The sequence below is a fragment of the Eschrichtius robustus genome, chromosome 20, assembly GCF_028021215.1.
Source record: "Eschrichtius robustus isolate mEscRob2 chromosome 20, mEscRob2.pri, whole genome shotgun sequence".
In the NCBI taxonomy this organism is placed as follows: Eukaryota; Metazoa; Chordata; class Mammalia; order Artiodactyla; family Eschrichtiidae; genus Eschrichtius; species Eschrichtius robustus.
This window is the reverse complement of record NC_090843.1, coordinates 26,740,361-26,753,297: the sequence shown is the minus strand read 5'-3', so window position 1 is coordinate 26,753,297 and position 12,937 is coordinate 26,740,361. Positions and strand designations below refer to the sequence as shown.

The 12,937-nt window shown below is 40.2% G+C and overlaps 1 long non-coding RNA gene across 1 annotated transcript; it reads right to left on the bottom strand.

The window, feature by feature from the left end:
- Nucleotides 1–1,048: 1,048 nt before the first annotated feature.
- Nucleotides 1,049–6,159, bottom strand: LOC137754359 (uncharacterized). The gene is made up of 3 exons (XR_011071828.1): nucleotides 6,027–6,159; nucleotides 5,498–5,602; nucleotides 1,049–1,098 (listed from the first exon to the last, which is right to left on the bottom strand). It is a non-coding gene; the product is annotated as an uncharacterized lncRNA (long non-coding RNA).
- Nucleotides 6,160–12,937: the final 6,778 nt, after the last annotated feature.

The following is a 12,937-nucleotide window of genomic DNA, read 5'->3' as shown; positions in this document are numbered from 1 at the left end:
GCAGAAACACATTACTCTCTAGATGCGCTTCACACCAGTCCGCTTCAGACTTAGTCGCACATGCAGCATTTGCTGGGGGTGTGGGTGTGGGGAGAAGGTGCTTTTATTTTCCTGGCTGCTCTATCCTAACCTATAAGTTGAATCACACCAAGTAAACACCTGAATCCAACTAGCAAAGTTATCTATAGCTCTCTGACTTTCATACTGTAGGCTGTCACTGAGGTGTCAGTGAATTGTGAGATCAGTTTAAAGGCCATGACCAGCAGGGAAACACAAAATACTCTTTTTGAATACAAATAGAATAGAAAAAAATCAGAGTTCACAATAAGGTTGTCTCAGAAACTACTTATGCCCATATAGTATGTGTATACTGAATTGTGACATAAAACGTAGCTCACAGCCCAAGCACGGTGTGATCAGTAGAGAAGTCCTAAGTGGAAAGGGACCATCTTATTTTGATAATCACTAGCAGTATGACCATGGGGCAAGATATTTTCCCTTTCTCTTTCTCCATTTCCTTATTATAAAAGGAAGAGACAAACTACTGTCTAAAGTTTCTCCCGGTTAAAATTCTATGAGGTTTGGATAAAGGGAATAGAGAGTAGGGGCCTGAAAAACAGTAAGGTGAGAAGAGAAGTTTTCTTGCCACTTTACAGAAGGGACTCATATGTTCTACCTTTCGTCAGCTTTGAGTGAGGCCAGCCCCTAAATCCCCAACCATGTGGCCCTCCCTACCCCAGAGCCTCCTAGAAGGCCTCTGGCCTGGCCTGATGCCTAGGAATCAGGCACCAGGCCAGCAGGAACTGGTACAACCAAAACCTCTCCCCGTCCACCCTCTATCCTTAAAGGACTAGTGAAAGCAGATGAAACTGTGCCAGTCCTGTTCTAACTCAGCTTGGGCTAGGGAGCTAATTCTGCTGATAAATAAATTAGGGTAAACCATTAGGGTAATTAAACATTCTTCCTGCCTTTGGTGAGGAAATTGAAATAGATGAGTTCTAAGTTCTCCTCTAGTTGTAAAATTCTGCTTTAACAGACCAATATTTACCTTCTGCTTCTTTTTTTATCTTCCCCTTTTGCAATTCTATGAGAATAAATCTGTTTTGAAAGAAAACATGATCATGATTATCCATTACAACTATTTCCAAATCCTTATTCATTCCTTTTTACTTTAAATCTTTCTACCCAGTGATATGATAACTTTTTTAAGGAAAGGAATTCTACCCTGTTTAATAATCCTTTCACACTTGCACAGTACCTAACTTAGGGTCTTGCATGCAGCTGGTGATATATTTTATTGACTGTTTTAGATAACGTTCAACAGATAATTCCTAATAAAAACTGTTAGAAGTAGGAAAAGAAAATAAAAGTATCTAGCAGAAACCTAAGCCTTGTTTTAAAGTCAAGAACAAGAGTAGGATGCCCAGCATTACTGCTACTATCGATCATTGTGGAGGTAGTCTTAATCAATACGATAAGAAAAACGAAGTATTGGAAAGGAAGAGACAAACATAAGTGCATATGAAATGAAGGACCTAAAAAGACCAATAGAATCAACCGAAATTTTATTGGAAGTAACATGAGTAAGATGGCTACATACAAAATCAAGAGATCAACATATAAGCCTCAATAGCTTTCCCATATAACACAAATAACTCACTAAAAAACAGAAGAAACATCCCATTTACTATATCAATAAAAATGCATAAAGTACCTAGGAATAAACTTAACCAAAAATGTGTAAGACCTATGTGATGAAAATATTAAAACTTTTCTGAAGGACATTAAGAAGGGGTACTTACATGGCATGAGATACCATCCTCCTAGAATGTTGTAAAGAGGTCAATTCTCCTCAAATTAACCTACAAATTCAATGCAATCCATTTATATCCCAAATAATTTTTAAATAAAACCTGGCCAGCTGACATTTTGTAGAGAATATATGTAAGAATAATTATGAAATGTATGAAAAAGAAGGTCAGAGAGTAGGACCTTGCCCTACCAGGTATAAAATATGTTATAGAGCAACTGGAATTAAGCAGTGTGATATTGGTACTGGTACAAGGCAAGATAACTGGATCACAGAATAGAGTCCAGATGAAGATAGTATATTAGACCAGGGAAGAAAGAATAAACCATTCAGTGAAAGATTTGAAAACAATTAGATTTTCATGTAAGGGGAAAAAGTTAGATCCCCTACCTCAACCACACTAAAAAACAAATACAACAAACTCTAGACGGATTATAAAAGTACTTGAAGAAAATATTAGAGATTATTTTTACATCATGAGGTGACAAAGGCCTGGCTAACAAAATCCACCCCACATGAGCCATGAGGAGAGGACGGGCAGATATGGTGGCAGACTGTCAACACACCTCCTACTCTCCACAGCCCATGCCCCCTTTTCCCCTGGACTGTTTGTCTTCTTGTTGACTTATAAAACTCTTGGGAGTTCCCTGGTGGTCCAGTGGTTAGGGCTTGGCGCTTTCACTGCTGTGACCCGAGGTTCAATCCCTGGTCAGGGAGCTAAGATCCCGCAAGCTGCACAGCATGGCCAAACCCCGCCACCCGCAAACAAGCAAAGAAACAAAAAACTCTTTATAGTAAAGAAATACTGGCTTTCATTGAATTCCAGTGTTTCGAATCTTTCCAGTGTTTTTTCTCTAAGGAGACAAGACAAAAGAGTGGAGTAGGGAGCACTAGCTTTGCAGTCGGGTGAAACTGGCTTCTGCTTTTGGTTTGCCCACTGGGGCCTTACATTGATCTCCTTCATCTATGAAGGATGGATAGTAATATCATCCTCACAGAACTGTGGGCATTAAATCAGACAATATATGGAAAACTCTTCATCTTACGCTTGGCATGAATCAGTGCTAAGCTGGTGTCAGAGACAAGATGGTGGAATATATCAAAGGCTCTGCTTGTGGCATCAGGCTCTGAAGGCTCTTTCCCACCATAAGATTATAAAAATATTGCTTTTATTTCCTTCTAATTCCTTTATGTGGTCTTTTTTCACATTTATGGAAATATGTTTATTTAAGATGAAAAATGGGGATCTGCTATTCTTTACCGCCCAAATAGTTAGGCAGCTATTCTATCACCATTTATTCATTTTCTCCCACTGATTGGAATATTAAAACATGACATTTCAAAAGTCTTAAGAACACATGGGTCTATTGCTGGACTCAATGTTACTTCAAATAAATATTCGGTTGCATGATTCCTCACTGTGGAATTGACATAACGCCTCATCTCTCTTTCATTGAACACCATTAGTGTCTACCATAGGAAGAACACTGCATGGCCCCTGTCCTCAAAGAGCTTATCATATAAGTGGAGAGAGGAAATAACGGTTAGGACTCCTCGCTTTCACTGCCGAGGGTACAAGTTCAATCCCTACTTGGGGAACTAAGATCCCGCAGGCCAAAACAAAACAAAACAAATGCAAGGTTAAACTCCATAGAAGTTAGAAACAATAAAAAGGGGACTCTACAGAAATTCTAAAAAAGCAAAAGGCCATATGCCACCTGGAGATGTAGAGGGTACAGTCTGGGCAATGGCCAATGACTAGCAAGCTGACCCCATGCTAGTCCCCAGCCTCCTAGGCTCAGAAATCATACTCTTCCTCACCAAGAGAGAACTCACGTCTTCCTGTTGTGGCAGTCTCACTTTATCAATAGCACAGGATTGATCAAAAATCAGAATGCCAAATTATTACTTGACAATGAGAAATACTTCTGTTCTACACACAGGGCATCTGTGTCTACACAATCAGAGAATTACCTTCTGTGGAGACAGGCCTCCGTGGCACACTAAAGCACAATCACACAATCCAAGGCTACTTGGTGAGAACAGAATTAGAAAAGGAATCAGCTGAATCCAGAATTTAATGGGAAGGCCTGAGGTAGCTGGATCCATCCATCTCCTCAACAGGCACAGCCTGGCTAGTGGGCCTGACTCTTCAGTTCTGCTGCCTAAGGTGCCATCTCTACTCTCGGGCAATGTGAGAATGGGCACTGCCCATGTTGGTCTCTCCTCACATTTTCTATGCTTTCACTACTGACCAACCCTCCTGCAGATAGACACATTTCTCTTTAGAAGTTAGTACATCATGTCAGGTTTTATTCAAGTCTGATAGGCCAGGAAGCCATTGGTCCTTACACATCTCTTCTCAGCTCCATGATGTGCTAACTTTGGTGTTTCTCTCTTCGGCGGCTGCCTTTTAAAACACTGCTTACCACTTTTGTGAGCTCTGAGGGGAGGGGACTGCTTTGCTATGGCCCCTAAGATATGGTGACAAACCTCACAGGACTAGGATCAGGAGGGCTGGAGTATTCAGGGAAGGCTTTATGAAGAAAGATATCTGAACTTGAGTTGGCTTTTGAGAAATTCATAGGACTTCCACAGGCAAAGCAAAATCAAGGAATTTTAGATGGGCAAAGGCACAGACAAAAGCAGGAATGGGTGTGGTGTAACTAGCGTATAGTTAGGACCTGCTTTGGCTGCAATGGAGGACTGCCATAACAAGAGAAAAGGTAAATAAAGTAGGTTGGACTGGTAGGGTAGAATCAAGATTGCCAGCTTATTAAGATCACTCTTTAATGTTAGCAACTGCCTGTTGGGAAAAGTAATAAACCATTAAGTAACTGAACAAAAGGTAAGCAGGCTAGCTCCAGGAATAGGCTACTATTAATATGACATACTTTAGGGTAGCCTGCTTCAGGATTTTATTTGCAGTGTTTTAATGGAACTTATCTACACAATTCCTAATACACCGGAGAAGAAAGCTGCTAAGTAAACCTAAGGAATTGATGAGATCACACTTTTATCTTTAAGGCATGTCCTCTTAGCCCTCCCAGGGTGACTGATAGCTCCAGATGGAGATGGTATATCTCTCATCACTTCAGCCAAAAAAGAAAGAAATCAACAGTAGCATGAGAGTCACTGGTGAGTACATCAAATCAGCATAGTTTTTTGAGTTGAAGAAATTTTACTATTATGTCAACTCTGGCCTTCTTATAAACTTAACTTGTCAAAATAGTCCAATGGCTTGTTATCATGGATCCAATTCCACAGAGATCGCCTGGGAGTGGAGTTCCTTTAGAAATCCAGTGGGGACTTCCCTGGTGGCGCAGTGGTTAACAATCCGCCTGCCAGTGCAGGGGACACGGGTTCGATCCCTGGTCTGGGAAAGTCCCACATGCTGCGGAGCAACTAAGTCCGTGCGCCACAAGTCCTGAGCCCGCGCGCCTAGTGCACGTACTCCACAACAAGAGAAGCCACCGCAATGAGAAGCCTGCGCACCGCAATGAAGACCCAACGCAACCCAAAAAAAACAAAAAAACAAAACAAATCCTGGAAATATACTTTTCAGTAAAAGAACAAAGTGTATCTCAGTCCTCATGACTAAAGGGAAGAATCAAGTAGTAGTAGGTGGAAAGGTGGCTTTGATTCTCAGTTTGTGGGTTCTGGATCTGAATGAATTATTGTCCTTACCTCAATGAGACAGAGAATTGTAACCAAAATCGTCACTACTACAGTTACAGATATTGCCAAGATGAGTTTGTTGTTACAGCCATATCCTGGAACTTCTTTTGTGAGCTAAAAAAATAAATAACAATTTTTTAAAAACAAGGAGATAGAAGGGATGAAAGCTAACTCTTCTTAAACCTATTCTAAACAATAGCTAACTATTCTTAAACTACTATAAAACCCAATCCTTTCAGGCGAGTAGCTTCTATAAGAACAAGCTAAATTTAATGTTATTAATCTTATCATTAGCATTTTCTTCTACAATTTATTTATCTACAATTTATTTGTCTTGTGTTATGTCCTTTTCTCGTCTACCCTAGGAATAGTGGCACACTCTCTAAATGAGCCAAGTGGGAGATCACTGTCTTAGCCAGTGTCATGGCTGAAGATAAGATACAGACTAGGAGCCCGTGGTATTCCTGCTTGGGCACGTTCATGGCATGTCCTAAACTGAGTAAAAGTCCAGGTCCCATGTTTCAGGGGTTCTCCTCACCTCACTTGACCCCTGCTCTTTCTGCTCACTCTGGGCTTCTGTGCTCTCACTGATAGAGTTGTCACTTTTCCACTGGTCCGTATCCCATTCCGCTTTGGACACCTTTACTTCTTGCTGCTTGCTGAGAAGCTTCATCAGGAGGCCTGTTCTAGAGATGAGGTTGGCACAGGCCAGCTGCACGTGGGTCTCTGAGCAGTCCATTTTCAAAGTCTGGATAACATGTGAAATGAGCCTTTGCACGTCATTGTTGGGGATGAGGGACCATAGCTGCTGATTTAGCTGAGTTTCAACTTGATCACCTGGGGATGTGAGCCCTGGGAAAGTGAAGCCTGTGGGCTTAGAGGATAATTCAGTGCCTGTGTTGTGGTGCTCCCATTGTGTTTCCTTGGTGTGTTGAACAGTTGGCATACTGTTGTCTGCAGCAACAGCAGAATGTGCAGTGGAGACATCCTTATGGGTAGTGTTTCCAGGGCCGGTTCCTCCTGGCAGACTAGAGTTTCCTGAAGAAATAATTTCTTCAGAAACATTTTGTGCAGTATTGTTTTCTGAAGTAGTGTTTTCTATAGAAGGGTCTGAAAGAGAAAATAATTCTGGAAAAGGATTTTCCTGAGAAGTCACTTCTCTTGAAGGTGAAACAGCCTCTGGCGGAGGGGAATTTATGAGACTCCTCACTACAGAGAACGGAGGGCTTGCAAGCAACATTCTATTGTGTGAACTTTTCCTTCTGAACTTTTGACTCCTTTTGACTTTGGGTTTTCTGTGGACCCGATGCGTCCTAATTTTATGGAAGATGTATTTTTTCCCAGAAGGTGAGATTAGTTCAAAATCCTTAATATTTCTAACTCTAGCCTTTGCATCCTCTAAAACAAGTATAGTGTTGGATAAGTCTTTTGATTTGCTTTTAACCTCAGATGGGGATTTTGGAGGGATGGAGGCAGAAGGCCTGACCTTGAAATACTGTTTCAGGGTAGAGTAACCTGCTGCCCTGTGTCCTTTATGAATGAAGACTGTGCATTGGAGGACTTTCCCACCAGCTTCCTGAGCCTCTGCACCAAGAGAAGCTGTTTCAGCTTTCTTGGGGATGGCCTCCTGAGCCTTCTTTCTTCGGCAGTGCTCGCCACGGATGGCTGCGCATTCTGTTTCCTCCTGACTCTCTCATCTCCCACTGCTTTGAGGTGCAATTACTGTAGGCCCCTCGGGCCCTTGAGGACCCTGTTCACTCTCAGCAGCTTTTCCTCTGTACTCTCAGTCTTTGCTAGGCTGTCTTTCTGTGGTTGGGCAGTTTCCAATTTCTTTTGAAAGATGCAGCGTTTAAACATGGCACTTAAAAGGTTGGAACCTGTACGCGTGGCAGGTTTTTCTTCTTTTTCAACCTCAAATTTTTCTTGAGTTTCTCCATCTGACAATTTTTCCAGAAAATGAAGTTTCCTCAATTTATTTTTATTAGTTGAATTGTTGCATACACGTTTAACAGAAGGGCTCCTTGTATTGTTTTTCAAAAGGCCCAGTGGCATATCTCCATCGTGTGTATTTGAAAAAAGAAGTTGAAGGAATGGTAATAATGTTGATTCCACATCTCCTAGATTTCCCTCTGAGATATAAGGCAGTATGTAATTTCGTGCCCCGATAATATCACTTTTATTATTAAAGTCCAGCTGCTCATTCATGAAGCCTGACAAGCTGACAGCACTTTTATCTGAGGATGCCCTCTTTGACTCAATAATCAGCTCGGTGCTGTTGTTCTTCTTCCGGGAATGTAACACCTTCATCAACGATCCTTCTGCATTCCCAAGAGATGTTTCTTCATCTGCCAAAAAAGAAGAGACTGTTTTTGATCATTGAAGACTGATGGGACAGCTTTTTGTCAGTCCACAGCCAAACAAATTAGGAATCAGTCAACTTTTGTGTGTCACTTAGGAGAAAAAGACACCCACACTTAAGCCTATGACTGGCAACAACAAAATGTGAAAAAGATATCTCTTGAAAAAGTGGCTGTCTACTCAGAAAATCCTGTAGCGTGAAATATAGTAACTATATTCAGGATTACTCCACTGGTTCCCGGGGGCCAGTACTCAAGAAAAGCCAAGGCTGGAAGACAAATACTCCCCTACTCAGCTGGACTCTCTGCAGATCTACTGTGACTCCTCACATTCACATACCCCATCCTGTCCTGCCTCAGAGGCAGAGGAGTGTGTGGCTTCCTCTCTCCACCTCTTCAGTGTGCTTCCATTCTTGCTACTATCACAGATGACCACGACAACAACCGCCGCTAACAGGTGGTCATCTGGACATGTCCTTCTCCACCCACCCACCGAGGCCTTTTGCTCAGTCCCTGCTTCCACATATCCCAGCCCCCATAACAGAAGGCTCTATACAGAAAAAAACACTATGTCCGCCCTGGCTCTTTGCTAAAATTTTGGCAGGGATCTGGGGTATAATTTAAGAGATTTGCCAGATTTTATGCCAATGTGGAATGTTCAACAAATCAACGGAACTTGAGGTCCTAAAATGCAGAAGGGAAAAAGCAACTTGTGTCAGATGGCTACTTTGCTTTCATTTCATTTTACTTCTAATATTTCCAGCTTTACTTGGGGAACCATCCAAAGCTTCTGACTGTGTGAAGGTAATGTGTACCATTGTGTAGCTGGGCTTCTCTTCCAAAAGGATTAAAAGTATCTTTGGTGAGGGTCAAGGAGGAGGGAAGAGTAATGAAAAAGGAGGAGCATGGGCTTGCAGAGAGCCCCAAACTGGGGACAGGAGATCGGGGCACTAAGGTCAGAGCACTTACACCTCTGATCTTGTTTATCCTCACCTGTAAAAGGAGATTAAAAATGCCTTTACTGCCCACTTCTGGGGGAGAAGGGAGTAACATAATTAGTAAAAAAATTGTTAGGGGATGTTCCCTGGTGGTCTAGTGGTTAGGACCCGGCATTTTGCCTTCTGTGGCCCGGCTTCAATCCCTGGTTGAGGAACTAAGATCCCACAAGCGTTGTGGCACGGCCAAAAAAAAAAAATTGTGTTGAAAAATCAGCAATATTGTCTTTATATAAGTACAAAAGTGTTATTATTTATGAGGTGCTCTCGATCACTGAAAGAGACCTGTATTCAAGCTACCTGCGCATGAAAGCACATTTTGGAAGTCATCAAGTTAGTGCCAATAAATCTAATATATAGAAAAATACTTGAAAGCCCCTGAGTGTTTTGTGGATAGAGAAGCTTGAGATTCAGAGCAAGTTCAGAGCTGGACAGTCTAAGAATAAACTTGCTCTCCCATCCATTAGAAGGGCTAGGTAGCAGCTTCTGGTTATGGAACCAGAAACTCTCAGGCTCCAAATAGGACATAAAACAGCATCACTTGTACTCTTTATAAAATTGCAGAGACAAACAAAATAAGCAAAAATATTTAAAAATATATATGTATATTTATTTATTTATTTATTTATTTATTTATTTATTTATTTATTTATACCTGTCCTATAAGACAAAGGGTACTTGAGACCTAATGTATATAAAATCAGATTACAAACTGTGATGCACTATATGAATAAGTCCCCGTTTGCAGAGAGCACAGCGTAGGATATGTGGCCATTAATGTTAATTCCCTTCCCCCTTCCATTCCTTTCTCTTGTTCCTTTATATATCCAGATCAGTTACATTATTAAGCTAACAATGTAACTGAGCTATTATTCGCTTAATAATGTAATGAAGAATCTGATTTTTAGCAAGGGGTAGTTCTGAGAAACTTAGGAAGCTGGAACTCTGAATGAATGAATTAAAATAACGCAATTACATCATTAATTTTAAAATTTATCATCATTGATTAAAAATAAAAATTAAAAAATTAAATTAAAAATTAAAAATTTATTATCTCGCAATTGAGACTCACCACAAAGTGTGACGTCTGTCAGGCATTCACTGTCACAATGCAGCTTGCCTGTCTTACAGACAACCTCAATAGTATTTTTAAATTGGCAGAGGCAGCAGGCCATACGGCTAGGTAAGAGCCTATAAATGGAAACACAGGTAATTAAATTCGTGGTAAAAGAGTTACTTGAGTAGGTAGAAGAAGTAGGCCAAGGCCACCACAGACCAGTGCAAAAAGGAGTTCTTGGGGCATATGGACTGGAGAACTGGATAGGGGCCGGTTGGCCAATTGCTGCTGTTGACTGTTGTAAATAAATATAGAGGAGGAGAGAGGTGCCCAACAGAAGGATTAGGATGGCAGTAGGTATGCTATACCTATAAAAAAAGGGAATAGGGATTAGAATTGGGTGACATTGATCTTTAGTTTAATTCAGAAGTATCTCCTTCCAACCCGAAAGCCTCACTTGGGGTTGAGAGTACACAGGAAAAAGGCAGACTTCTAAGAAGAGTCTGAATAAGACCACACCTTCTGGAGTCCCTTTCTCAGTTCCTATTTGTGAGTAGTAATATATTAGAAATTATTCTAGTAATAAAAAAGTATCATGTGGTTAAACAATAAGAGAGATCACATTGGCCAAATCTGGACAAAAGGAACATTCCAAAGAATAACATTATCATTATAATAAGGTATAAAATAGTTAATTTTAAAAAAGTACATGAGTTCATAATGATACTCAAAATGAAAAGTGGGGGAACTCTTCTTTATAGAATAATGTCAACTAATAAATGCAAAAGGAATAGAATTAGGAAAGTGTCATTTTGCAACTATCAATGTAATAATCGATTCAGACAAGGATTATCACTGATGGACAGTTGGGTGAAGAGTTGTTTGAAAGTAGGATCTTCACTGATCCCAAAGTATCACCCCACATATTATTTATCAATTACCAAGGGGAAAAATAACTTTACCATGGAGAGATATGGAAGATACCACCTTAGTCAAGTGATCAAACTTAACACTGGGCCACCTGAAGTGATGAAGTATGAAGAATACATCACCTATATAGTATTCTTTCCCAAAATGTTTACTTTGAATCTAATGAGGAAACAGACAAATCCAGATTGTGGGGCAATTTACAAGACAACTGGCTTAGACTCTTCAAAAATGTCAATGTCAAAAAAGACCAGAAAAAAAAAGTAGGGAAATATTCTAGATTAAAGGAAACAAAGACATGACATGCAATGCCTGATCTTTAATTGGACCCTGTATCAAAACAAAACAGACTTAAAGAATGTTATTGGCCTCTGGCCAAGATGAAGTAACAAGGTCCAATTTAACCTCCCACTTGAAACAATGAAAATATCAGACAGAACATATGAAACAACAGTTTTCAAGAAACTGGACCTCACGCAATAGAGTTCACTGATCCCCAGGAGATGGGAAATAAATGAAGTGATCCCTATAATTGCCCTAACTTACTTCTCTGAGAGAGTTTCCAGGTCATGGTACAGGGAAGAGAAGTCCAGGCAGAGACTGGTGGACTCCTTGACTGAGGAAATGGAGCTGAGAATCTGGGAAAACCAAGGTAACTAGAGTTCACAAAGCAGAGTATCAGAGAGAAAAGACGTGCACAGACAAAGAACTCTGGAGATATGCAGAGGGATCTCTTCAGAATTCAACAAAGTATTGGTCAGTACATTTGTGTGAGGAATTACTTGATGCCAGGAAAAGAACCACATGAAAGGATTAATAATATGAATAACTGGATATCACACAGGGTTGTAGGAATAGTACCTGTTCCTACAAGTCAGACTGCAAAACTTCATGATACTCAGAAAGGACTTGTCTCAGTAGTTGCAAATAATGAGCTCCAGACTAAAGGCTACTTGGACTCCTACCCAATGAATCTTAAAAGCTAGACCTAGGGGCTTCCCTGGTGGCGCAGTGGTTGAGAATCTGCCTGACAATGCAGGTGACAAGAGTTCGAGCCCTGGTCTGGGAAGATCCCACATGCCGCAGAGCAACTGGGCCCGTGAGCCACAATTGCTGAGCCTGCGCATCTGGAGCCTGTGCTCCACAACAAGAGAGGCCGCGATGGTGAGAGGCCGGCGCATCGCGATGAAGAGTGGCCCCCGCTTGCCACAACTAGAGAAAGCGCTCTCACAGAAACGAAGACCCAACACAGCCATAAAATTTTAAAAAATTAAAAATTAAATAAATTAATTAATTAAAAAGAATAATTTAAAAAAAATAAAAGCTAGACCTAAAAGAATAAAATTGTTCTGAGTAACTTAATTTCACCCAAAACAAAGCCCAAGCATTTTACAGGAATATAAATATATATAGCACACAATAAACTAAAACTCACAATATCTGGGATCATATGAAAAACTGCCAAGCTTGCAAAGAAGTAGGAAAATATGACCCATACTGAGGAGAAAAGGCAATCAATCAAAACTAACCCATAATCTATACAGATGTTAGAACTGGCAGAAAAGAACATTTAAAAAGTTATTATACATGAAGAAAAGTTATTATAACTGTATTTCATTTGTTAAAAAACCCAGACTAAACACTGAAAATGTTAAGTACAGGCATGGAAAATGTAAAACAGATCCAAATTGAGCTTCTAGAGATTAAAAACTGTGTCTAAATGAAAAAGACATTCAACGAGGTTAATGGCAGATTAGACACTGCAGAAGAAAGGGTCAGTGAACATTAAGGCATAGTAATAGAAACTATCCAAAATGAAACAAAAAGAGTAACAAAACAAAACAACAACAAAAATGAATAGAGCATCAGTGAGTCATGCAACAACTTCAAGTGGCCTAATACATGTGTACTTAGAGTCCATGAAGGAGAGGAGAAATACAAAAATTTGAAGAAATAATAGCCAAAATTTTTCCAAATTGGTAAACACTTTGAACTCACAAAGTCAAGAAGATCAATGAACTTTAAGCATAAGAAACATGGACAAAACTACACCAAGGCACAAAAAATAATCAAATTGCTCAAAACCAGCAATAAAGAGAAAAATTTTAAAGCA